General features: G+C 42.6%; 1 protein-coding gene and 1 long non-coding RNA gene across 5 annotated transcripts in view; one reads left to right on the top strand and one right to left on the bottom strand.

The window, feature by feature from the left end:
• Positions 1-20619, bottom strand: part of tfeb (transcription factor EB) — a 158407-nt gene extending 137788 nt beyond the window's left edge. Inside the window, exon 1 of one of the 4 annotated variants that reach the window (XM_059950356.1) lies at positions 20478-20619. The gene's annotated coding sequence lies outside the window, so the exon portion shown is untranslated. Of the gene's footprint in view, positions 1-19328; positions 19396-20477 lie in introns of those variants that run through there. The other 3 variants (XM_059950350.1, XM_059950353.1, XM_059950351.1) reach the window with 3 other exon arrangements.
• A 517-nt stretch (positions 20620-21136) lies between these two features.
• LOC132381116 (uncharacterized) overlaps positions 21137-24339 on the top strand; it is a 53783-nt gene continuing 50580 nt past the window's right edge. The window contains exon 1 of the long non-coding RNA XR_009507939.1: positions 21137-21258. This is a non-coding gene — a long non-coding RNA (uncharacterized LOC132381116). The remainder of the gene's footprint in view (positions 21259-24339) is intronic.

The raw sequence follows: 24339 nt of genomic DNA, 5'->3' as shown, positions 1-24339 counted from the left end.
CATAAACTCCCTGGAATTTAGAAGAATGCAGGCCGGGTATGGGGGGTGGGGGGGGTACCTGACTGAAACGGACCGAATGTTGAAAGGACTAGATAGGGTGGATGTGGAGAGGATGGTTCCTATGGCGGGGGTCTCCAGAACTAGAGGGCACAGCCTCAAAACTCAAGGGACAACTTTTCAGAACAGAGATAAAGGAGGGAGTTTTTAGCCAGAATGTAGCAGTCTGAGGAATGCTCTGCCACAGGCTGCAGTGGGGGGGGGGGGGGGGGGGTCAAGTCTGTGCTTATATTTAAGGTGGGATTTGGTCGTTTCCTGATAGGTCAGGGTATCAAAGGATATGGCGTGAAGGGAGTTGTGTGGGATTGAGTGAGATCCGGGATCAACCAGGATGGAATGGCAGTGCAGACTTAATGGGCTGAATGGCCTAATTCTGCTCCTGTGCCTTATGGTCTTGTCAAATGTAAGAGCCCAGGAGGGGCACAGGCCCTTCAGCTGTTATGCCAAACTAAACTTCTGTCTACACAAAGTCCATATTCCTCAACTTCCTGCAAATTCATGTACCAACCTAACAGCTTGTCATCTCTACCATATTTGTCTCCATCTCCACCACTCACAAAACATTCGAGGCACTCGCCACTCTCCATGTAAAAAACGTGTCCTTTATATCTCCTGTGAACTTACCCTCTCACCTTAAAGTTCAAAGTTCATTTATTATCAACGTATGTACACAGTATACAACCCTGAAAATCGTCTTCCCCACAGACAGACATGAAGCAAAGAACCACAGAACCAACCTAAAGAAAAGAATCAAATGTCAAACCTCCCTCCCAGTGAAAAAAAATCACACCAACAGCAACAAGCAAAAAGCAAAAATACAGAATATAGAACACAAAAGGCTTATTTCAGCCCAGTGTTCATTAACTGCAGGCTGTCCCAATTCAAAAAACTGGCCAAATATAGTAACAAAAAAAGAGAAACCAGAACTAGAACTGGAAACTAGAATACATTATAAACTTGAATTAGTTTTCAGATCTTCAATCTGTACTGAATAAAGCTTGCTCCACACCATCTGCTGGCAGCATTGAGAGAGAGCGAGATTACCTGAACACAAGGACATTGCCTCGGGAGGAGAGAGAAAGAGCGTGAGAGTGAAGGGAAGATCACTTGAATGTAAGGACCTTCCTGAGAGAGAGAACATGGTCTCTGGTATTAGACAGTTCAGCTTTGAGTAAAAGTTACTGGCCATCTATCTATGCCCTTCATAATCTTATAAACTTCTATCACTTCACCCCTTAGCCTGCACCACTCCAGAGAAAACAAGCTGAGTCTGTACAACTTCCACTGCACATGCCCTCTAACTCAAGCAGCATTCTGGTTATCCTTTTTTGCACCCTCTCAAAAGCCTCCACACCCTTCCTGTAATGTGACCAGAACTGACTGCAATGCTCCAGCTATGGCCTAACTAGAGTTTTATAAAGTTGCAACTTAATTTCCTAACTCTTGAACTTAATTCCTCATCTAATAAAGACAAGTATGCCAATATGCCTTCTGAACCACCCTAAGAACCTGTGTAACGCACACAAAATCCTGGAGGAACTCAGCAGATCAGGCAGCATCTATGGAAAAGAAAAAGATGAGGAGTCAGAGTGAGAAAGTTGGGGAAGGGGAGGAAGAACAACAAGGTGACAGGGCTCAGTTTCACCTTTCACCTTGTTGTTCTTCCTGCACTGCCCCCACTTTCTTACTCTGACTCCTCATCTTCTTTTCCAGTCCTGATGAAGGAACTCAGCCGGAAATGTCAACTGTACTCTTTTCCATAGATGCTGCCTGGTCTGCTGAATTCTTCCAACATTTTGTGTGTGTTGCTCGGACTTCCAGCATCTGCAAACATATACATACTTTAATAGTAAATGTACTTTGAACTTTGAGCACTACCAGGAAGGGAGTTCAAGATCAGCTGTACTGAAACCTGAAGTAGAATCTAATGGGCTGCAACTGTACAGGATACTGAAGAAGAATTTGTGTCCAATGATGTTTCACTGTAGACACAGGGGACTACAGATGGTGCTCGACCCACTCAGTTCCTCCAGAAGATTACGTGTTGCTTATGCGGTTGATTGGCAGATAAATGCTGGGCAACACGCTACATTTCATCAAATGGTGCCAAGGGCTGGGACGTCTCATTTGAAGCTTCTTTGAGGAAATGACAAAACAGATTGATGATGGAAGAGCAATAGATGAAGTGTATATGGACTTTAGCAAGGCGTTTGAGAAGATTCACCATGGTAGACTCATTCAAAAAAGTCAGGAGGAACAGAATCCAGGGAAACTTGGCTGCATGGAATCAGAATTGGGATGCTCACAGAAAGTAGCAGATGGAGTGTATTCCGCCTGGAGGTCGGTGCCTGGTGGTGTCCCGCAGGAATCTGTCAGCCTCCCTTGCTCTTTGTGAGTTTTATAAATTACTGGTCGAAAGAAGTGGAAAGATGGGCTAGTAAGTTTGGAGATGACACGAAGATTGGTATTGTTCATAGCATAGAGTGTTGTATGCGACAACAGGACTTTGATAAGATGCAGAGCTGGGCAAAGAAGTGGCTGATAGAGTTCAACTTTGGAAGGTTGAACTTGAAGGCAGAGTACAGGGTTAATGGCACAATTCTCAGCAGTCTGGAGAACCAGAGGGATCTTGGGGTCCAAGTCCACAGATCCCGCAAAGTTGCTGCTCAATTTGATAAGGTGGTTAAGGAATATGGTGTGTTGATCAGGGAGCTGAGTTCAAGAACCGCAAAGTAATGTTGCAACTCTATAAAATTCTGATTCAAACTCACTTTACAAACAAGAGAAAATCTGCAGATGTTGGAAATCAGAGCAACACAGGTTTCGGCCCAAAATGTCAACTGTTATAGGAAGGATCTGGAAGTTTTAACCATAGAACATATAACCATATAACAATTACAGCATGGAAACAGGCCATCTCGGCCCTTTTAGTCCGTGCCGGATGCTTGCTCTCACCTAGTCCCACCTACCTGCACTCAGCCCATAACCCTCCATTCCTTTCCTGTCCATATACCTATCCAATTCTTTTTTAAAATGACAAAATTGAAGAGAAGGGAAGATTTCCTGATGATGGGTCTTGGCCCGAAATGTTGACTCCTTATTTCTTTCCTTAGCTGCTGCCTGACCTATTATGTTCCTCCAGAACTTTGTGTGACTTGCAGAGGAGATTTATCAGGACGCGGACTGCATCAGACAGTATGTCTTATGAGGACCGGCTGGGCGAGCTGGTGTTTTTTCCTTCAGATCAAATGAGGATGAGAGGTGATTTGATACAGGTGTACAAAATGATAGGAGGCATGGATAAAGTGGACAGCCGGAAGAGTTTTTCCCAGGATGGAAATGGCTAAAGTGGGGGAACATCATTTTAAAGTGATTGGAGGAAAGGATAGGGGAATGTCCAAAGCAGATTTTTTTAAACATGGAGAGTGCTAGGTTCATGGAGCACACTGCCAGGGGTGGTGGTAAAGGCAGATACTTCAGGGACATTGAAGAAACTCTTAGATAGGCACATGAATGAAAGAAAAGTGGAAAGCAATGGGGAAGGAAAGGTTAGACTGATCTACTGAAGGTTAAAAGGTCGGCACAACATTTTGGACTAAAGGGCTTGGCGTGTGCTGTACTGTTCTATGTTCTATGTTCTAAACCTGACAAATACAACAGTGCAGCTTAGGTTTTGGGCCCAAGTCTCTGAAGATACATTGAAATGATGTAATTCTAAGCGAACTATATTGTTCAGTGCAAAATAACATAAATAGCAACAAAGGTCTTTTACCTTCTATTGGTGAAATGCTAGTCAGACATTTATTCATGCAGAAGCAGATTTCTTCCGTTGACATAAAATGCTGAAAGGGTTAACTTTATCTTGACAGGGACAGAGAGAGTTCTGGGAATGAGCACCTGAGCTGAGATATGACAACAATACACAAAGACTCCTGATTAATGGCTTCAATAATGTGCAACTTCACACTGCATAAATATGTTGCTTCAAGACAAGCTGTAGAGGAGATGCTGAAGGGACACATTGAGTCACACACAATGGCTCAAGAACATCTCCACATTCCTCACACTAAAGAAATATAAAATCAGAATAAAAATCAGGTTTAATATCACTGGTATATGTCATGAAATTTGTTGTTTTGCGGCAACAGTACATTGCATACTAAATAATAAAAACTATAAGAATATTTTGAAAATAAGTAGTGCAAAAAGAGATGAAAAAAATACTGAGATAGTGTTCATTGTCTATTCAGAAATCTGATGGCAGAGGGGAAGGAACTGTTCCAGAAACATCAACAAAAATCATTAACGAATCACCAAAACACCATCCATTTCTATTTACTGGGGGATTCTTGCTGTAATTTGAGCAAATTTTGCATGTAAAGCACCCAGTTGAATTGTAATGCAACCGTTATGTTACAGATCTAGAATGCAAAGTCCTAAACTGGTGTTCACAGATGGTAATTCCTGCAGGACAGCCAGGGAGATTAAATTGTCATTTAATTAAATGAATACAAAAGTCAAACAAAAATAATCATTACAGGTACACGTGAAATTAATGAAGCATCATATTTAAACTCACCTAGATCCCTAAAGTCATTTGGGAAAGAAAATCTTGCTTCTTTGACCATTCCTATATCTATGTCACCAGATCCACCCACACTGTTACTGCTGCTGTCTCAAAGCATGCAATTAGACAGTTCAGTGTTTGGAGAGGTAAGGAAGTAGTCATGGTACAATTAGGGATGGATTTGAAATGGCAGATAAACAGCACCATTTACAGTCCGTGAATAAATATAAAAACCTTCCGTTTACTTGTGACCCAGTAATTTATTCCCAGATACACTCAATGGCCACTTTACCAGATATAGGTGGTACCTAATAAAGTGGTTATTAAGTGGGTTCAGGGTCTTCTGCTGCTGTAGCCCATCCACTTCAAGGCTCAACATGTTGTGCCTACTCTCCTCTGCACACCAGGCGTGATTATTTTGAGTTACTGTCGCTTTCCTGTCAGCTCGAATGAGTCCGGCCATTCTCCTCTGACCACTCTCATTAACAAGGCATTATCACCCACAGAACAGCTGCTCACAGAATGCCTTTTTTTGTTTCTTGCACCAATCTCTGTAAACTCTAGAGACTGTCGTGCGTGAAAGTCCCAGGAGATCAGCAGTTTCTGAGATGCCCAAACCACAACATCTGGTACCAATGATGGTTCTGTGGTCAAAGTCACTCAGATCACAATTCTTCCCCATTTTCATGTTTGGTCTGAACAACAACTGAATCTCTTGTCCATGTTATTGTTACACAATGTAACGTTGTCACGGTAGCGTCGTGGTTAGCACAATGCATTACAGTATCAGCAACAGGTTCAATTCCTGCCACTGCCTGTAACTGTGTGGGTTTCCTCCAGGTGCTCTGGTTTCCTCCCATAATCCAAAGGCATGTTGGTAAGTTAATTGGTCATTGTAAATTGTCCCATGATTAGACTAGAGTTAAGCTGGGGTTCTGGGCCACCTAGCCGAAGGGACTGAAAGGTCTATCCAGTGCTGTAACTCAATAAATAGTTAAAATAAATAAAATGCTTGCGTGCTTTTATGCATTGAGTTGCTGCCGCATGATTGGCTGAATAGATATTTGCATTAACAAGCAAGTGTACATGCGTAACTATTAAAGTGGCCACTGAGCGTATATGTAGTTTAGCATTTAGTGCCCATCTGCAAATGCCCTCAAAAGATGGAGATCTAATGACAATTCTTCACAATATATTTGGAAATGGAATTCCCAGTGATTCCTATCAAATTCCCAGACCTAGCAATACTGAACAGAGCAGCCAGTCAGGTTTCTGTCCTTGATATGGTGATTGGACTTTAGGTAAAGGTATTAATAGCCCCTCCCCCTCCCACTTCATGTGGCCTTGTACAAAACCCTAAATAACTGGTAAAACTGAGATGGAGACTCATTTTTCAACAAATATCCCACTTCTATAAAGATCATTGATGAAACAGCAGAAGATGGTGGTGCCTATGACACAATCATGAAGAATTTTTGCAGAGATGTCCTAACACTGGGATAACTGGCCTCCAACATCCATAACCATCTTCCTTTTTGCGAGTATTGACTCCAACCACTCGAGAGTTTCCCCCTTAATGCCCGTTGACTTCACTTTTACCTGGACTCATTGATGCCACATTGAATCAAATGCTGCCTCGATGACAAAGATGAATACTCTCACAGCCTCGATGACAAAGATGAATACTCTCACAACTCCTCTGTAATTCAGCTGTGTGGTCCATGTTTGGACCAAGGCTGTGAGAAGGTCTGGAGCAGTGTAGGGCACAGGTGAGCAAGTTATTAGTGATTACATTCTGCTTCACCATACTTTTGACAAAGTTGGAGAAATTAAGACGGAAGTGGGGAGGAAAATCAGATCTAAAGTTCCTAAAGTTTCATATTGTATAATATGAAAGCCACTGCTTTGATCTGACTCAGTGTTTTGTTACACGCTCAGTTCCACAACACATTTGTAGAACTGACGCTGTATATAGTAAACAGAGCATTACATTGTATAACATTAACACATGCTACAGACAAGGAAACAAAGGGGTACAGACAGATCTAACGTTTGGAAAATAAGTCTCCATCTGAGTTTTACCAGCTTATTTTGGGTTCCTTTACCCCTTACCCACCTCCTGCTCCTTGCCCTGCTCTATTACATTTTAATGTTGCTTGTCTCTCCACTGCTCTATTTTGGTAGCACAGTGGATTTAAAAAAAATAGATCACATTTATATAGACGTTTTACAATCTCGTGATCTTCCTCTGTATCTAGCATCAGTTCTGGCATAACCCTCAAGTTTCTTTTGCCTCTTCTCTCACCTTCTCTATCCTTTCTTGTGCATAATAAACAGGATCATACATAATATTCTACCTAATGTCCACCCAAGAATGTAGCACATTATGGTCACTCCTCCCATAGTTCTCACCCACTCACCCATTAACCTCTTGCCATTTCTGGATGAGGAGGTTAAATGTAGCCCCTTCTCTAGTAGGGCCATCTATGTTGTGCTTTGGAAAACTTCCCTGGGCACAGTTAACACATTCTACCCTAAATCTCTCAGCACTAAGACAGTCTCAGTAAAAGCAAGTTAAAATTATCTACTATTACAATCCTATTGTTGCACCCAGCTATGATTTCCTAAATACGTACTCCTCCGATTCCTGCTGACTATTGGAGAATATAGCCTAATCATTAAAGTGATTCCCCCCACCTACGTTATCTCTAAGTTTTAGAATATATACGTAGGTAAAAGGAAAGGGGGAAGTTGCACCACTAATCAGAGAAAATATTACAGCACCACTCAAAAGAGACATAATGTAGGCCTGTCCACTGAGTCTGTATGGATAGAACAGGAAAATAGGAAGGGTACAATCAGTCCGATTGTACTACAGACACCACCACCCACATCCACAAGGACCTTGAGGAATGGATATGCAGACATGTTAGGGAAAGGTGTAAAAACAATGGGGTTGTTGTCACAGGGGACTTCAGCTGCCCATATAAAAACTGGAAGCATTTTAGTACAAGAGCTTTAGATGGTGCATCCAGGAGGGTTTCTTGCATTAGTGTGTAGATAATACAACAAGAGAGGGTACTGAACTGGACCTGGTGTTGGGTAATGGGCCTGGCTAGGTGACCAATGGGTGACAGTTGAGGAATAATGATCACAACTCCTTAAATTTTAAGATAGCTATAGATAAAGACAAGTATGGACTTTGTGGAAGGGTATTACATTGGAACAGGGCAAATTATGGGAACATTAGACAGGAATAAGGGAGAGTCAATCGGGCACAGTTATTTTTGAGCAAATCCACACCCAACGTATGGATGGTACTCAGAGTTCAAAGTAAGTTTATGATCAAAGTACAGACATACTGTACATGTAACTATATACAATCCTGACACTTACTTCCTTGTGGACATACTCAATGATTCCAATAACTATAACAGAATCAATGAAAGACTGCACTAACAGGGCAGACAACCAGTGTGCGAGAGACATACACAGTGCAAATGCAAAAAGAAGAAAAATAACTAATAAATAAACAAACAATAAATATTGAGAACATGAGAGTCCTTGAAAGTGAGTCCATAGGTTGTGGGAACAGTTCAGTGAGGGACAAGTGAAGTTAAGTCATCCACTCTGGTTCAAGAGCCTGATGGTTGAGGGGCAATAGCTGTTCCTGAACCTGGTGATGTGATTCCTGAGACTTGTGAACCTTCTTCCTGAAGGCAGCAGGGAGAGAAAAAAGATCTGAGTAGTGGGGGTCCCCGATAATGGATGCTGCTTTCCTGTGACAAAGATTCATGTAGGTGTGCTCAATGGTGGGAGGCCTTTATCCATGATTGACTGGGCCATATTCTCTACTTTTTATAGAACTGTCCATTCAAGGGCATGGGTGTTTCCATAGCAGGCTGGGACGCAGCCAGTCAATAAACTCTCCACCTCACGTCTATAAAAGTTAGTCAAGTTTTTTAGATACCATACTGAATCTTCACAAACTCCTCAGGAAATGGAGGCATTGCCATGCTTTCTTCATGATTGCACACGTGCTGAGCTCAGGACGGGTCCTCTGAAATGATAACGCTGAGGAATGTAAAGTTGCTGACCCTCTCCACCTTGGATCCTCTGGTTTTCTTCTCTTGAAGTCAGTAATCAGCTCCTGGGTATTGCTGACATTAAGCAAGAAGTTGGTGTTGTAGATTTTCAATCTAGCCCCTACACTCTGATCCGTCACCAGCATTAATTCAGCCTATGACAAAAGTGTCACCAGCAAAATTAAATATGGCATTGGAGCCATATTTAAAGACCAGCTGCACAGAAAATAGGACTGGTGTGTTCCAGTCAGAGGGAAGGGATAAAGGAACCTTGGATGCTCAGAGAGGTGCTGAATTTAGTTACAAGGTAAAAGGAGAAGTATGTAAAAAGCATAGGAAGCTGGAATCAAAGAGCCATTCATAATTAAAAAGAATTCAAGAGGGAATTAGGAGAGCCAGGAGGGGCTATGAAAACCCTTGGCAAGTAGGCGTAAGAGAATCCCTAGGCCTTCACAACATACATTAGCAGCTACAGGATAACTAGGGAAAATGTAGGATAAAAGGGAGAAGGCTTGCTTGAATGCAGAGTATGCGGGTAAGATGCTTATTGCGTACATCAGTATTTACCAAGGAGAATGACACAGAGATCAGCGCCGAGCATTTTGATATGCTAATGCATTTTGAGATAAAGAAACTGGAACACATTCCATGGGGAGGACCTACAAACTCCTTACAGGGGATGCTGGGATTGAACTCCGAACTCCGACCCCCCCGCCCCCAGCCGTAATAATGTCAGGCTAGCCGTTACGCTACCATGCGGTACTTCAAGTTCTTAATGTCCAGCAGAATCTTGTGATCATACAAAAATATGCTTAAAAAGGACAATAACACTTCAGTTGACCCCATGAATGCATCACCATCTTACTGGATCATTAGACTTCCTTGCTAAAACCCACCACATTTGGGCCTCAAGTTAGGTATCAGCCTCAAAATAGCCCATCTCCAAATGGCTGCTCCACCAGAGATTGCCTCCATTTTATATTTTGTATCTTCTTGCTGGGCCTACTTAACTGCTTTATTTGCTTTAACCTTATCACTGGGTAAATCTTCAGAACTGCTAATTGAGTCAGCTCCTTCACCACCCCCACCCCCCACCCTCAGCTTTTCATTATTCGTTGCGTGTGTGGGCATTGCACAATGTAATGGTGTATTTACTGTATACACTGTCAGCACCGAGGATGTAACAAGTAGATTAAGCCAGAAGGTGAAAGCTTTTTCAAGACATTGCTTGGTAGATGTCAGGATATTGAAGAATCAAGCGGTGTTGGGGTAGCACAGGAAGAAAGCACTGAGGTAAAATGTTGGAAGATTGGTGGAACGGATTAGAAAGGCCAGATGGTCTTTTTCTTAATTCTTGTGTTCTTATTTGTTGCAACTCTTAATTCTGATGTTATGTTCAATCGATGCAGATTTTCAAGATAAAAGAAGTGATCTTATAAAGGTGTATAGGATTATGAAGGGCATAATTATGAGGGATGCACCCTTTCCAAAACTGGGGTAAGACTAATATCAGTACTAATAAAGGCCATGCAGTTGGGAGTGGATTTGGAGTGCTTGCTTGCAGTTAAAGCAAGTGGGAGGCTTTTAAGAAGTGAGATAAGAAAACAGCAGGGTCAGTGTTCCTGCTAGATTGAAGGGCAAGGCTGGCAAGAGTAGAGGACCTTGGTAAATGAGTGATATTGAGGATCTCCTCAGGAAGAAAAGGGCATCTGTCAGGTATTGAGATGAAAAATATAATGAAGGTATGAGAACACTTAAGAAGGAAATTAGAAGAGCAAACAGGGTCTCAAGATGTTCCACCAGATGAGACCAGAAGAATCCAAGAGGTTCTATAAGTATACTAAAAGGTCAGCTAGGGAGAAGGTAGGTCCCCCCAAGGATCAACATGGTAATATGTATGGAGTGATAGAGACTGGGTGGGGCCTGAAATCAGTACTTCTTGCCCATATTTACAGTGGAGAAGCACATGGAAGCTTGTGAGTTTTTGATATCCTACAGCACATCATGAAGGAGGTATGGGAAGTCCTGGAACAAAATAGGAAGATTGTAAGGGCCCTGGCAGAGGTAAAACTGAAAGCTGTGCCTTTGTTTCAGAATGGCAGCAGGGACAAGACAGGCCGGTGAGCCTTACTTTAGTGGTGGAAAGTTTTTAGGAAGGTGTTCTGAAAGACTTGACTTATCTACATCTGGAAAGCGAGGGCTGATAGAAGGGATGGCTTTGTATGTGGGAATCATTGGACATAAATCTGAGCTTTTTGAAGAGGTAGCTAGGAAAATTGGTAAAGGCAAGGCAGTTGACGTGGTCGACGTGAACTTCAGCAAGGCCTTTGACAAAGTCTCCAAATGGCTTGCTGGTCCAGAGGGTTACAGCACATGGGAGTGAGCTAACCAATTGAATATAGAGTTGGCTTGGTGGTAGGAGGCAGAGGGCAATAGTGGAAGGCTGTTTCTCAGAGTAAAGACCTGTGACTAGTTAAGTGCCCCATTGTTTGTCAGATATATTAATGATCTGGATGAGAATATCAGTGTGGCATAATTATTAAGCTTGCAGATGACACCAGAAATGGTGGTACACTGGACTGTGAAGACAGTTATCCAAGGTTGTAACAGGATATTGATCAATGAAAAGGGAGCAAAGGACTTTGCCCCTTTGTCACAGAACAAAGTGGTGCATTTTAGGAAGTTAAACCAGGGCAGGAGATACACAGTGAGCAGCAGGTCCCTAGAGAGAGTTGTTGAACAGACAGACCTAAGGGTACAACTATGGAAGTCCCCAAAAACAGCAAGGCAGCTGGACAGGATGGTGACAAAGGAACACTACATGCCTGTCTCATCAGCTGAGGCACTGAGGATAAGAGGTAGGATGTCATATTACAGTCATACAAACCGTTAATTAGACCACACTCGGAGTATGTGTACATCTGTGATCAAAACACTGCAGGGGAAAAAGTGATTAAGTTAAAGTGGGTGCAGAAAAGATTCACAAGGATGTTGTCTGGATTAGAGGGTTTAAATTATATGGCAGGATTGGATGGGTTGGGTCTGTTTCCCGGGAGCAAAGTTAGGCAGGATGAAATTATCTGAGGCATAGATAGTGTTGATAGCAGTGTCTGTTTCCCATGACAGGGGTATCCAAAACCAGAGTTCATAGGTTTAAAGTGAGAAGCAGGAGGCTTAATTAGGTGTGAATTTTTCACACAAAAAGTAATTAGTATCAAGAATGAGATGCCAGAAGATGTGGAGGAGGCAGAAACAGTAACAACGTTTGAGAGGCATTTGACCAACTATTTGAATGAGCAGGGGATAGAGAGATATGGACTTAATGCAGTCAAGAGGAGTAAGTAGAGAGACAGCTCTGATGGTCTTTGTGGACACAGTGAACCAAAAAGTCTCTTTCTATGTTGTACAACTCTACAACTTAATATCCACCTCCCCCCCCCATTTAATTTCTAAACCACCTACCCTTATCCTGAGACTGTGACCTCTGGCCCTAGACTCACAAGCCAGGGGAAAATATACGTACCCCCTTCCACCCTGTAGGGGCCTACAACAATGGATTAGCCTTATCCACTATTTTTGTTACTTCTTTAAATAATAATGTTATTTCCTCAGGCAAGACTTTCCTTTTTGAAATGTCTGATATTCCTTCTTACATTTTATTTCTCCATTTTTTTTCTACATTCACATTTGGTAGAAATTTGAATACTTCCCCAACAACATATCATATACTTATTATTCTGTAATTTGGTGGATGTGTTCTGTCTCTCTTCATAAATATTACACCACCAGTCCTCTGGCATTATTGAATGAATTATTAACCATGTATAATAGTGCCTCTATTTCCTCTGCTTAGATTCTTTTAAAATGTATAATGTAACTCTTCTGAATTAAAGTTCTATCCTTCTTCACATTAGACCAGTTCATTAAATATTTAGGGTTTTTTATTTTTATTACTTTATATGTTGTATACACTCAGTGGCTCTCCTATACCTAATAAAGTGGCCACTGAACGTATGTTTGTGGTTTGCTGCTGCTATAGCCCATCCACTTCAAACTTTGTACATTCAGAGATGCTCTTCTGCACACCGCTGTTGTAAGCTATGCTTATTTGAGTTACTGTCATCTCCCTGTCAGCTTGAACCAGTCTGGCCAATCTCCTCTGACCTCTCTCATGAACAAGGCGATTTCATCGGCAGGACTGCCACTCACTGCACATTTTTGCTTTTCACACCATTCTCTGGAGACTGGTGTGCATAAGAATCCCAGAACGTCAGCAGTTTCTGAGATACTCAACAAACCACCTTGTCTGGCACCAACAACCATTAACAGCACTTTGATCACATTTTTTCCCCTTTCTGGTGTTTGGTCTGATCAACAACTGAACCTCTTGACCATGTCTATGTGCTTTTATGCATTGAGTTACTGCTACGTGATTGGCTGATTAGATATTTGCATTCATGAGCAGAAGGACAAGTGAACCCAATAAAGAGGCCAACCAGAGAATCTCCCTGGTAAATGAAGCAATTATTAAATATTTCTGACATTTCTTTAGTAAGTTTGCTTGCCCATCTTTCTGTTGTCCAACTCCTTGGTTTATTTTCATAATTTTAGCTCTCATGCTTATGGATGACTTTCTATTTTATTCAGTATTCATCGATCATTTGACACCACAGAATCGCTTGACAATCTCTGCTAATTGCTTTGTTTTACTCTTTGCCATGTTGTCTCCTGCTGTCTGTATATTTAGTACTTTATTTCTTTAACATTAGAATTTTTTTTCAATTCAGTGCAATGTTTCACTGAAAGTTACGTTACTCCAGATTTTTAGCAAGCTACAATTTTCCTGAGCAAATTATCCAATTCTAAATATTCCTCATTCAAATTCTAAAAGTCTTATTCAACATATTTGCCTCAAGTTATATTCTAAATATTAGAGAAGGTGCTACTGCCTCGCAGTTCCAGTGACCCAGGTGCAATCCCAATCTCACATTGTCTGAGAAGTTTACAGACATTTCCCCTGTGACCGTGTGCATTTCCCTGGATGCACTGGTTTCCCCACTGCATTCCAAAGGTGTAAGTTCATTGGCTACTGTTTTCTCTCCAGTCTACTTTCTCTCATGCGTCCTGTCACCTAGTATTGTTAGGTGGTAGGGCATGTGAGAGAGAGAGAGAGATTAGGCTAGAAGGAAAGGTTTGCAGTGATAAAGGTCCTAGTGCTTTCCCAGCGTATATGATCAATAACCTCTTCTTGAGCTTCAAGGAGGGTCAAGGTATCGATTTTAACCAATGTTTCGGTGACAAACTCTGCCAGCTTCATCTGGGATGATGCTTGGGCATGTCTAGTCCGGTGGTATTTATACCCCCGTTGTCCCAATCAAGATTGACTGGTTGGAAACCCAAAAAGAGTTTATTTGTTTGCAGTGATAACTTACAATAGGAGAATAAGGCTGACGGGATTGATCCAAGAGCTAGCACAAGTTTGATTTAAGATTTAAGGCTCGATGATCCACATGGACTCGTTTTGTATGGTAAAGAAATGTGAGAAAGTTAATCTACAAATTTGGCTTTTATCCAGTTGGTTAGCCTGACACACCTCGGTTTGTTATTCTAATATCCATGACTGCTCTCAAGCTCAATATTCCCCTACTTTTACCTGCACTTGGGCATTCCCCATTAAGAAAGCAGTTCTCTATGCAGGATGGAGACATGAGAGATTGCAGATGCTGGAAATCTTGAACAAAACACAAGAAATGCCGCAGAAACTCAGCAGGTCAGACAGCATCTAGGGGGAGAAATAAGCTGTCAAAGTTTCAAGCTGAGCAATGCTGATGAAAGGTCGTACGTTCATCTCCATCCATAGACACTGCCTGGTCTGCTGAGTTGCTCCAGCGTTTTCCATGTTGCCTGTATGCAGGAGAGTAGGAATTCCATTTCCCTGCTCCAGTTATTTTGCTTTTCCACTCACTTCCTCATTTCATTGGCATATTTCTTCCCTCATCTTCTTTTCACTGTTCAGTCACTGGAACAGATAGACCTCGGTCTGGTGCAAGCTAGAAATAATTCAAACCCAACTGAAATAAATAAATGAGGAGAAGAGCTCAACAAACCTTTTGCAGAGTGAACAAGGAGAAATTGTTCTCAGTGGCAGGGTTGGTAATAACCAGGAAACACTGATATACAGCATTTGGCAAAAGAGATGAGCTAAGACAGGACTTGTCTTGTAGTGGGCAGTTTGTAGTCCATCCCCCCCCCCCCCAAAATGCATCACCTGACAGTAATAAAGCAAACAGAGACTTCGGAAGGCAGGTAGTTACAGTAGTCCCCTGAGAGAGGCAACGCAGGATGGTGAAGAAAACATTCGGCATGCTTGCCTCCATCAGTCAGGGCACTGGGTACAGGAGTTGGGACATCATATTGCAACTGTGTAAATCATTGATGAGATGCAGAGGGTGATGCATATATGGAATAAGTTGCCCGAGGAAGTGGTTGGGGCAGGTACAATAACACTTAAAAGTACTGTCCAAACTGGTGACAGCAAATATTGGAATCTGGAGCCACACACAAAAAGCTAGAGGAACTCAGCAGGTCAGGCAGGATCCATGGAAGGGAATGGACAGTCCACATGGTGGGTCGAGACCTTCAACAGGACAAGTTCTAGTCGTCCAACTCCAGGAGAGATGTCATTAATATGGAAAGGGTGCAGAAAGGAGTTACATGGATGCCTCTGGGACTGGAGGGCTTGTGTTATAAAGAAAGACAGGGACGTTATTCCTTGGAGCACATGGGATGGAGGCATGATCTTCCAAGGCGTAGATAAGGTGGAGAATTATTGTCTCAGAGATTATGCAGATACTGGAAACCTAGAGCAACACACACAAAATGCTGGAGGAACCCAGCAGGCCAGGTAACATCTATGGAAATGAATAAACAGTTGACAGTTTGGGTCAAGACCCTTAATCAGAACAGGGTGGATAGACACAGTCTTTGCTTTCTCCAGGATAGGGGATTGTAAAACTAGAGGATTTAAGGTGAAAGGAGAAAGTTTTTCCCCCACAGAGGATGGTGTGAGATGCCACTGGAAGTTATCGTGGTGAATCTAATTCCAAAGCTTAAAAGACACTTGGAGAAATTCATGGGCAGAAAAGCTTGAGGGGGATATGGCCAAATAAAAGACAATAGGACTGGCTCAGCAAACATCTCGGTCAGCATGGCTGAAGGGCCTGTTCCTGTGCTGTATAACTTTGACAAGCAGAAAATGCTGGGGGAAAAATACTCAGCAAGTCAGGGAACAGAGGTGGAAAGGGGGGCAGTCTTCAGATCTTCAGCCCTTATCAGAATGTAGACCTGATATCAGTCTTGTCCTTTACTCCTTTGGCAGTATTCAAGGTTAAACTTGAAACAGTGACTACAATTATGTATTTACATATTTTATTTATTTATTTATTGAGATACAGCACAGAACAGGTCTTTCTGGACCTTCGAGCCACGCCACACAGCAACTCCCGACTTAACTGCATAAAAGCCAAGGAAAGGGCATATAAGGTAGCAAAAGTGAGTGGGAAGCTGGCTGATTGGGAAGCTTTTAAAATCCAACAAAATGCAACTAAAAAAGCTATAAGAAGGGAAAAGACGAAGTACAAAGACAGACTAGCCAATAATATAAAGCATGGTACAAGAAAATTTTTTGGTCATGTAAAGAGTAAAAGGAAGGTGCGAGTTGATACTAGACCACTGGGAAATGATGCTGATGAGATAGTAATGGGGGACAAAGAAATGGCAGATGAATTTAATGGGTACTTCACAACTGACTTCACTGAGGATAATACTAACAGAGTGCCAGAGGTCCATGAGTGTCAGGGAGCCAAAGTGAGTGACATTGCTATAACAGAGGGAATAGTATGAGACAAACTCAAAGATCTTAATGTGGTTAAGTCACCTGGGTCAGATGGACTACATCCCAGAGTCCTGAGAGAGGTTGCCGAAGAGATAATGGATGCATAGGTCATGATCTTTCAAGAATCACTTGATTCTGGCATGGTCCCAAAGGACTGGAAGATTGCAAAGGTCACTCCGCTCTTTAAGAAGGGAGGAAGGCAAAAGAAAGGAAATTATAGGCCAGTTAGCCTAACCTCAGTGGTTGGGAAAGTATTGGAGTCTATTATTAAGAACATAAGAAATAGGAGCGGGAGTAGGCCACCCAGCCCATCGAGCCTACCCCACCATTCAATAAGATCATGGCTGATCTGTCCGTAAACTCAGCTCCATCTACCTGCCTTTTCCCCATTACCCTTAATTCCCTTATTATGTAAAAAGCTATCTGACTGTTTCTTAAATATATTTAGTGAGAAAGCCTCAACTGCTTCCCTGGGCAGAGAATTCCACAGATTCAGCACTCTCAGGCAAAAACAGCTTCTCCTCATCTCCGTCCTAAATCTTCTCCCCGGAATCTTGAGGCAATGATCCCTAGTTCTAGTCTCACCTACCAATGGAAACAACTTTCCAACTTTTATCTTATCTATCCCTTTCAAAATTGTGTATGTTTCTATAAGATCCCCTCTCATTCTTCTGAATTCCAGAGACTCTAGTCCCAGGTGACTCAATCTCTCCTCATAGGCTAACCCCTTCATCACTGGAATCAACCTGGTGAACCTCCTCTGCACTGCCTCCAAAGCCAGTATATCCTTTCTCAAGTATGGAGACCAGGACTGCACACAGTACTCCAGGTGCGGCCTCACCAGTACCTTATATAGTTGCAGCAAGACCTCCCTGCTCTTGAATTCAATCCCTCCAGCAATGAAGGCCAACTTTCCATTTGCCTTCTTAATAACCTGTTGTACCTGCAAGCCAGCTTTTTACGATTCATGAACAAGCACTCCCAAGTCCCTTTGCACAACAGCATGCTGCAATCTTTCACCATCTAAATAATAATCTGCTTTTCTATTATTCCTTCTAAAGTGGATGATCTCACATTTACTAACATTGTGTTCCATCTGCCAGACCTTGGCCCACTCACTTAACCTATCTATATCCCTCTGCAGACTCTCCACATCCTCTGTACAATTTGCTTTTCCACTCAGTTTAGTGTCATCAGCAAATTTTGCTACACTCAGTCCCTTCTTCCAAATCATCAACGTAAATGGTAAACAGCTGCGGGCCCAGCACTGACCCCTGCGGCACCCCACTCACCACTGACTGCCAGCCGGATGAAATTAAGGATGAGATTTCGAGGTACTTGGAGATTAATGATAAAATAAGTCGAAGTCAGCATAGCTTCTGTGAAGGGAAGTCTTGTCTGACAAATCTGTTAAAGTTCTTCGAGGAATTAACAAGCAGGGTGGACAAGCAGTGGATGTCATTTACTTGGATTTTCAGAAGGCATTTGATATGGTGCCACACATGAGGCTGCTAAACAAGATAAAATCCTATAAACACGATACTGGCATGGATTGTGCAATAGCTGACAGGCAGGAGGCAGCAACTGGGAATAAAAGGGACCTTTTCTGATTGGCTGCCAATGACTCGTGGTGTTCCTCAGGGGTCAGTATTGGGACCTGCTACTTTTCACATTGTTTGTCAATGATTTAGATAGTGGAATTGTTGGCTTTGTGGCAAAGTTTGCAGATGATATGAAGATAGGTGGAGGGATAGATAGTGCTGAGGAACCAATGCAATTGCTGCAGGATTGGGCAAATTGGAAGAATGGGCAAGAAAGTGGCAGATGGAATACAGTGTTGGGAAGTGTATGACAGTGCATTGGCAAAAGGAACAATAGTGCAGACTATATCTAAATGGGGAGATGGTTCAAACATCAGAGGTGCAGAGGGAGTTAGGAGTCCTCATGCAAGACTCCCAGAAGGTTAATTTACAGGCTGAGTCTATTTTAAAAAGGCAAATGCAATTTAGAAGAATGCAGGGGGATCTCATTGAAATGAAACCTGCTGAATATTGAAAAGACTAGACAGGGTGGATGTGGAAAGTATATTTCCTCTCATGAGGTTATCCTGAACTGGACAGCACAGACTCAAATTAAGGGATGATCCTTTAGAACAGAGGTAAGGATTTTTTTTTAGTGAATCTGTGGAAAGCTCTGCCACAGACAGCTGTGGAAGCCAAGTCCATGTGTATATATAAAGCGTAAGTTGACCGTTTCCTGATTGGTCAGGACATCAAAGGATATGGAGAGAAGACAGGTGTATGGGGTTGAGTAGGATCCAGGATCAGGATCAACCATGATGGAATGGCAGAGCAGACTCAATGGGCTGAATGGCCTCATTCTGCTCTCATGTCTTATATCCAGCCTGCTCACGGGACAATGTACAAAGACCAACCAGTTCATCTTTGGACTGTGGGAGGAAACCAGAGCACCCGGAGAAAACCCCACTCAGTAACGGGGAGAACGTACAAACTCCCTACAGGACTGGGTCGCTGATACTATAAAGCTTTGTACTAACCAGTAGCCCACTGTGCCGCCCTTGTCGACTTAGCGAAAACCCTCTAAACTGGACGCAAAACAAATCCCGCCGCACCGTTCCAAGATCAGGGCAGCTCTCCCCAATGTTCAGGTCTCAACAGATACCGCCACCAAGATCAAATTACAACACAAACCGCAGTCTTTTTACCAGAAATTCCTATTCACGCCACTCGTTCTAGTTAAGTCCTGACGAAAGGTCTCGGCCCGAAACGTCGACATCGCTTCTCCCTATAGATGCTGCCTGGCCTGCTGTGTTCCACCAGCATTTTGTGTGTTACTCGTTCTAGTTCACCGCTTATCATACCAACAAACACGTAATCATGAAATTAAATAGAACTACAGCAATCATTTCGTCCGCACAAAAAAAAATCATTATTCACTTATTAGGTATGTGTCAAACAGCGCACATTTATTTTGCCCCAAAACGTTGTTTTCTGAAATTAAATCTAATTATTTTTGTCCCCAATCATGTGACTCTGTGTGAACTGTGGTCTGTGAAGAGCGGTCGCCCCGCTTGCTTCGCTGATAAAAGTATCCGGCTGCCGTTCAAAAGTATTCAGATGGTGAAAGTTGCTAAGTAATTGTGAAGGTTTTGATCTCATTATCGATGCAACTTGCAAGATATTCGGGCGTTTTTGTGACCTCCGACAGAGAGCCCGGACCTAAATATTTCATCAGGAATTGTGGAGTCATAGAACAGTACTGCACAGAAACAATAGCGGGGAAATGTCTGACAGCGGGCATATTAATGACAATTAAATTAACTTTCGGCAATTTGCGTGACGGAGCGGGCGCGGGAGGACTGTGTCATTTGCTGAATCTCCGAACTGACTGTCCTTGAGTTCTATCGAAGTAACATCTGTAGAGGTCGCTGCCTTTCACAGCCCGGAAGATTGCGAGCCATCTTGCGGAATATAAATAGTCCACGTTCCATCTTTCGGGTTTGTAAACAGTAGCGGATGAAACAACAGAAGGGGAACTCATTTCTCAATCTACTTTTCTCTAACTTTCTTCCACTCGCGTTGTAACTCTTTGAAAACTGCGTTGATACAGATATGTATCCTGTACGTTAAACATTCGGCCCGTTTCTAAAATTTGTCTCCCTCCCTAAGAGTTCTCTCTCATTTGTAAAATTTACCATAATTTCGCGGAACAGTTGAGGGCAATAGAAAAGTAGGTTTAAATATAAAGGCTACTCCCACTGACAATGTTGTAACGGCATTAGTCAGAAATGTCGCTTGGGTGGCGAATGTAACAGTTCTCAGTACTCTTCTTAAATTGTACAGAAATCACTTACCCACTGAAGGTGAAAACTCCCGGTACGCTGTTTGGCGTCTGGAGTTCTGATTCGTGTCGCAGCCGGCCGGGGCAAGTGTGTTTTTCACTGAAACTGACGCAGACTTCACTCCCTCCAGCTGATCGGAGTCAGTTCCAGCCACCTGCGCTCTCGGCTGACAGACCGGCCCGGCTGTGGCGAGGGATTTTGGGGGTTGTAGTCCAGTGGGAGAGCACAGAATACACACAACAATAACACGGCGCAATTAGGCGGCGTCTTTGACGTACTGAAACGCTTGGAGGCATTTCACCGGAGCGTCAATGGGCAAAATGTAACACCGATTCCACACGTGGAAGATTTAAAAAGTTTGGTCAGGGGTAGTAAAGGCGAGAGAGAGAAAGAAAGTTAAAGGAAGAGGCTGCTAAAGGAAGACACTCCAGAGTTGTGGAATTGGAAAGCCGAGTCGTAATGCGGTTGCATTTGGATTTTGAAGGGACAGAACTTTTAGTTCGTTGAAGTGTCTGGTCCTTCCGTACTTCACGTCGGACTATTAGTCTGGAATTTGGGAACAGGAAAGGGGTTAAGAGAGTTGATGGTAAGGGGGACGCGGCGTGTTGGTACAATATTCTCAAGGGGGAGTGTGTCAGTGAGAAATCCGCGAAGATGAAGCCTCGATCCACGGGGGACTCTCGAAGTAACCAAGAACCGAATGGGAATGATTCCTTTACTATTACTGAACGGATGGGAATGTGACCAGTCAAGTGCAGTCCCGTCCGGCGAGTTACACAGTAAACATCGCCAGGTGTGTCCCAATACCCAAAAATACCACAATGATCATAAATCCTGATACCTCTTTACGAATGAAAAATATTTTCCTCCTGGTAGTCAAAGAATTATTGCTAAATATGTTAAATTGATTATTGAACATACACAGAGTATTACAGTTGAGCAAATAGCAATTCACGTTGCATTTATCTAGAAGTGAGGTAGTAGAAACGCAAGCATGTCAGCAACTAAATGATGTTTAAGTTACTTCAGTGTTTTAAATAACATAGCCTGGTACATTCTCAGATGTTCAGTCTTTAGTCCGTTTCAGCTGTGATACATAGTTGGGGTCTTTTATTGCCTCAAAATGGAAAATGAAGTTTTAAAAACAATTCCTTAACTTTGTTAAGAGATAAGGGTGCCACCAGCAAGCACTGTATTTATTGCCCTCATTACTCTGTGAGAAGTTGGTCATCCTTGAATTATGTATTCTGTGAAATGAAGGTGTTCCCTCAATACTGAACCTCCCCCATCCATCCTAATCACCCCCATCCCTCATGACAACGCCCAGGGTTTTGGATCCAAGATGACAGCTACTTTCTGAGGTTAGAATGGTGTCTGATCTGGGGGTGGGAGGGGGGAGGACCTGAAAGCATAAGTGTTCCTATCCCTGCCCACCCATTACCTTTATCCTTCTAGGCAGCAGAGGCTATAATTTTGTGAGACACTGAGGAATAAACCGTGGTTCTTAAAAGAATGAGAGGTGACCTCACAGCCATTTGATAGTGCAGATGTAACCTGGTTTGAAATTAATCAGATATGAGAGTTTGGATAAACTCAAATTGTTTTCTCTGGAGCATTGGGAGCTGGAGGATAACCTGGTAGAGGTTCACGAAATTAAGGGAGGCAAAAATAGGGTATTTTTCCCCAGGGTGGAAAGGACTTGGGAAAATGTTTAACATGGCTCAGGACTTTAATAGGGTTTATGAAGGATCACAAATTCAAAATAAAGAGTGGGCCTTCTAGAAATTATATAAGAAATATCTTCACTCAAATTGAATTTTTGAAATTCTTTATCTGGAGGTTCAGTCATTGATTTCATTCAAAACTGACGTCCATAGTTTTCGGGAAATTAGAGGGGCAAATAATGGTGCAGAGGGAGAACCTTATCCCTATTCTTAATATAATTTCTCAAGTTGACTATGTCTATAAATTGGACCTTGAATTTGTGACTAACAAACCATAATCAGAAAGCCTATGCAAGATTACTCTAAACACTGGTGCTCCACAAGCTTGCAACCTCAGCCCCCTACTCTACCCTCTGTATACGCATGACAGCATGGCCTGATTCTGTTCTAACTCCATCTAGAACAGGGCTTCCTAACCCAAGGTCCACAGACCACTTGGTTTATGGCGTTGGTCCATGGCATAAAAAAGGTTGGGAACCCAACTTCTAGATTCCTAGAAGTTCGTAGATGATGCCACTGTGGTGTGCCACATCTCAAGATAATGCTGATTCTGAAATAGAGAGCTTATCATCGAAACAACAGAGCTGGCCATTGACTTCAGGAAGTGGGACAGTGCTCACGCTTCTGTCTTCATTGAGGTTCAGAGGGTTGTAGGCTTCAAGTTCCCCGGAGTGAACATCTGTCCTGGTCCATGGACAAGAAAGAACACCAATGCCTCTGCTTCCTGAATATGCAAAAAAAAATTTGGTATGCCCCCCTCGACCTTTAGCAAATGGCACCATAGGAAGCATCCTCTCCGGCTGCGTGAGATGTCTTAGTATAGCAACTGCTCTGCCCACGACTGTAAGAAACGTATCACGGAACCCAGCCTGTCCTCCATACAGAATCATCAAAGACCCCACCTACCCTGGGATTCACTCAACTCCTCTCTCCCATTGGGCAGAAGATACGAAAACCTAAAAGCACATATCACGAGCATCAAAGAATCAGAAGCAGGTTTATTATCACTGTGTCGTGTAAATTGTTAACTCAGCAGCAGCAGTTCAATACAATACATAATATAGAAGAAGAAAAAAATAAATAAATAAATCGTTTTCCGTCTATGTATATTGAATAGATTAAAAATCATGCAGAAAACAGAAATAATATTTTAAAAAGTGAGCCAGTGTTCTTGGGTTCAATGTCCATATAGGAATCGGATGGCAGATGGGAAGAAGCATTTCCTGAATCGCTGAGTGTGTGCCTTCAGGCTTCTGTATCTCCTACCTGATGGTAACAGTGAGAAAAGGGCATGTCCTGAGTGCTGGGGGTCCTTAATACTGGACGTTGCCTTTCTGAGATTCCTTCTACCCCACTGTAATAAGACTATTGAATAGTTCCTTACTCTGATAAATTGAACTCTTGACCTCACAATCAACATCATGATAAACTTGCACCTTATTGTTTACCTGCATTGCGCTTCCTCTGCAGTGTTTCCACTTTATTCTGCATTTTTAGTGTTTAACCTTGTTGTACCTTAAAGCATCGTGTAATGATTAGGTACATAGGAACAAGATTTTATACCATAAGGTCATAAAATATAGGAACAGAATTAGGGCATTTGACCCATCGAATCTGCTGCACCATTCGATCATGGCTGATGTATTATCCGCCTCAACCCCATTCTCTTACCTTCTCCCGTAGCCTTTCACACCCTTACTAATCAAACATCAACCAATGTCTTAAATATACACAATGACTTAGCCTCCAAAGCCATCCGTGGCAAAAATTCCATAGGTACATCTCCCACTGGCTAAAGGAATTCCTCCGCGTCTCTGTTCTAAAGCGACGTCCTTGTATTCTGAGGCTTTGCTCTCTGGTCCTAGACTCCCCCAGTATAAGAAACATCCTCTCCACGTACTCTCTACCTGGGCCTTTCAATATTTGATACGTTTCAAGGAGATCCCCCCTCATTCTTCTAAATTACAGTGAGTACAGACCCAAAGCCTTCAAACTCTCCTCGTACAATAACCCTTTCATTCCTGGGGTTATTCTCGTGAACTGTCCATGGACTGTTTCCAATACCAGCACATCCTCTCTTAGATAAGGGGCCCGAAACTGCTCACTGTATTCCAAGTGCAGTCTGACCAAGGTCTTAGAAAGCCTCAGTA

This window comes from Hypanus sabinus, chromosome 25 (assembly GCF_030144855.1).
Source record: "Hypanus sabinus isolate sHypSab1 chromosome 25, sHypSab1.hap1, whole genome shotgun sequence".
Taxonomy (NCBI): Eukaryota; Metazoa; Chordata; class Chondrichthyes; order Myliobatiformes; family Dasyatidae; genus Hypanus; species Hypanus sabinus.
The sequence above is the reverse complement of the archived record's forward strand: the minus strand, read 5'-3'. Positions and strand labels throughout refer to the sequence as shown.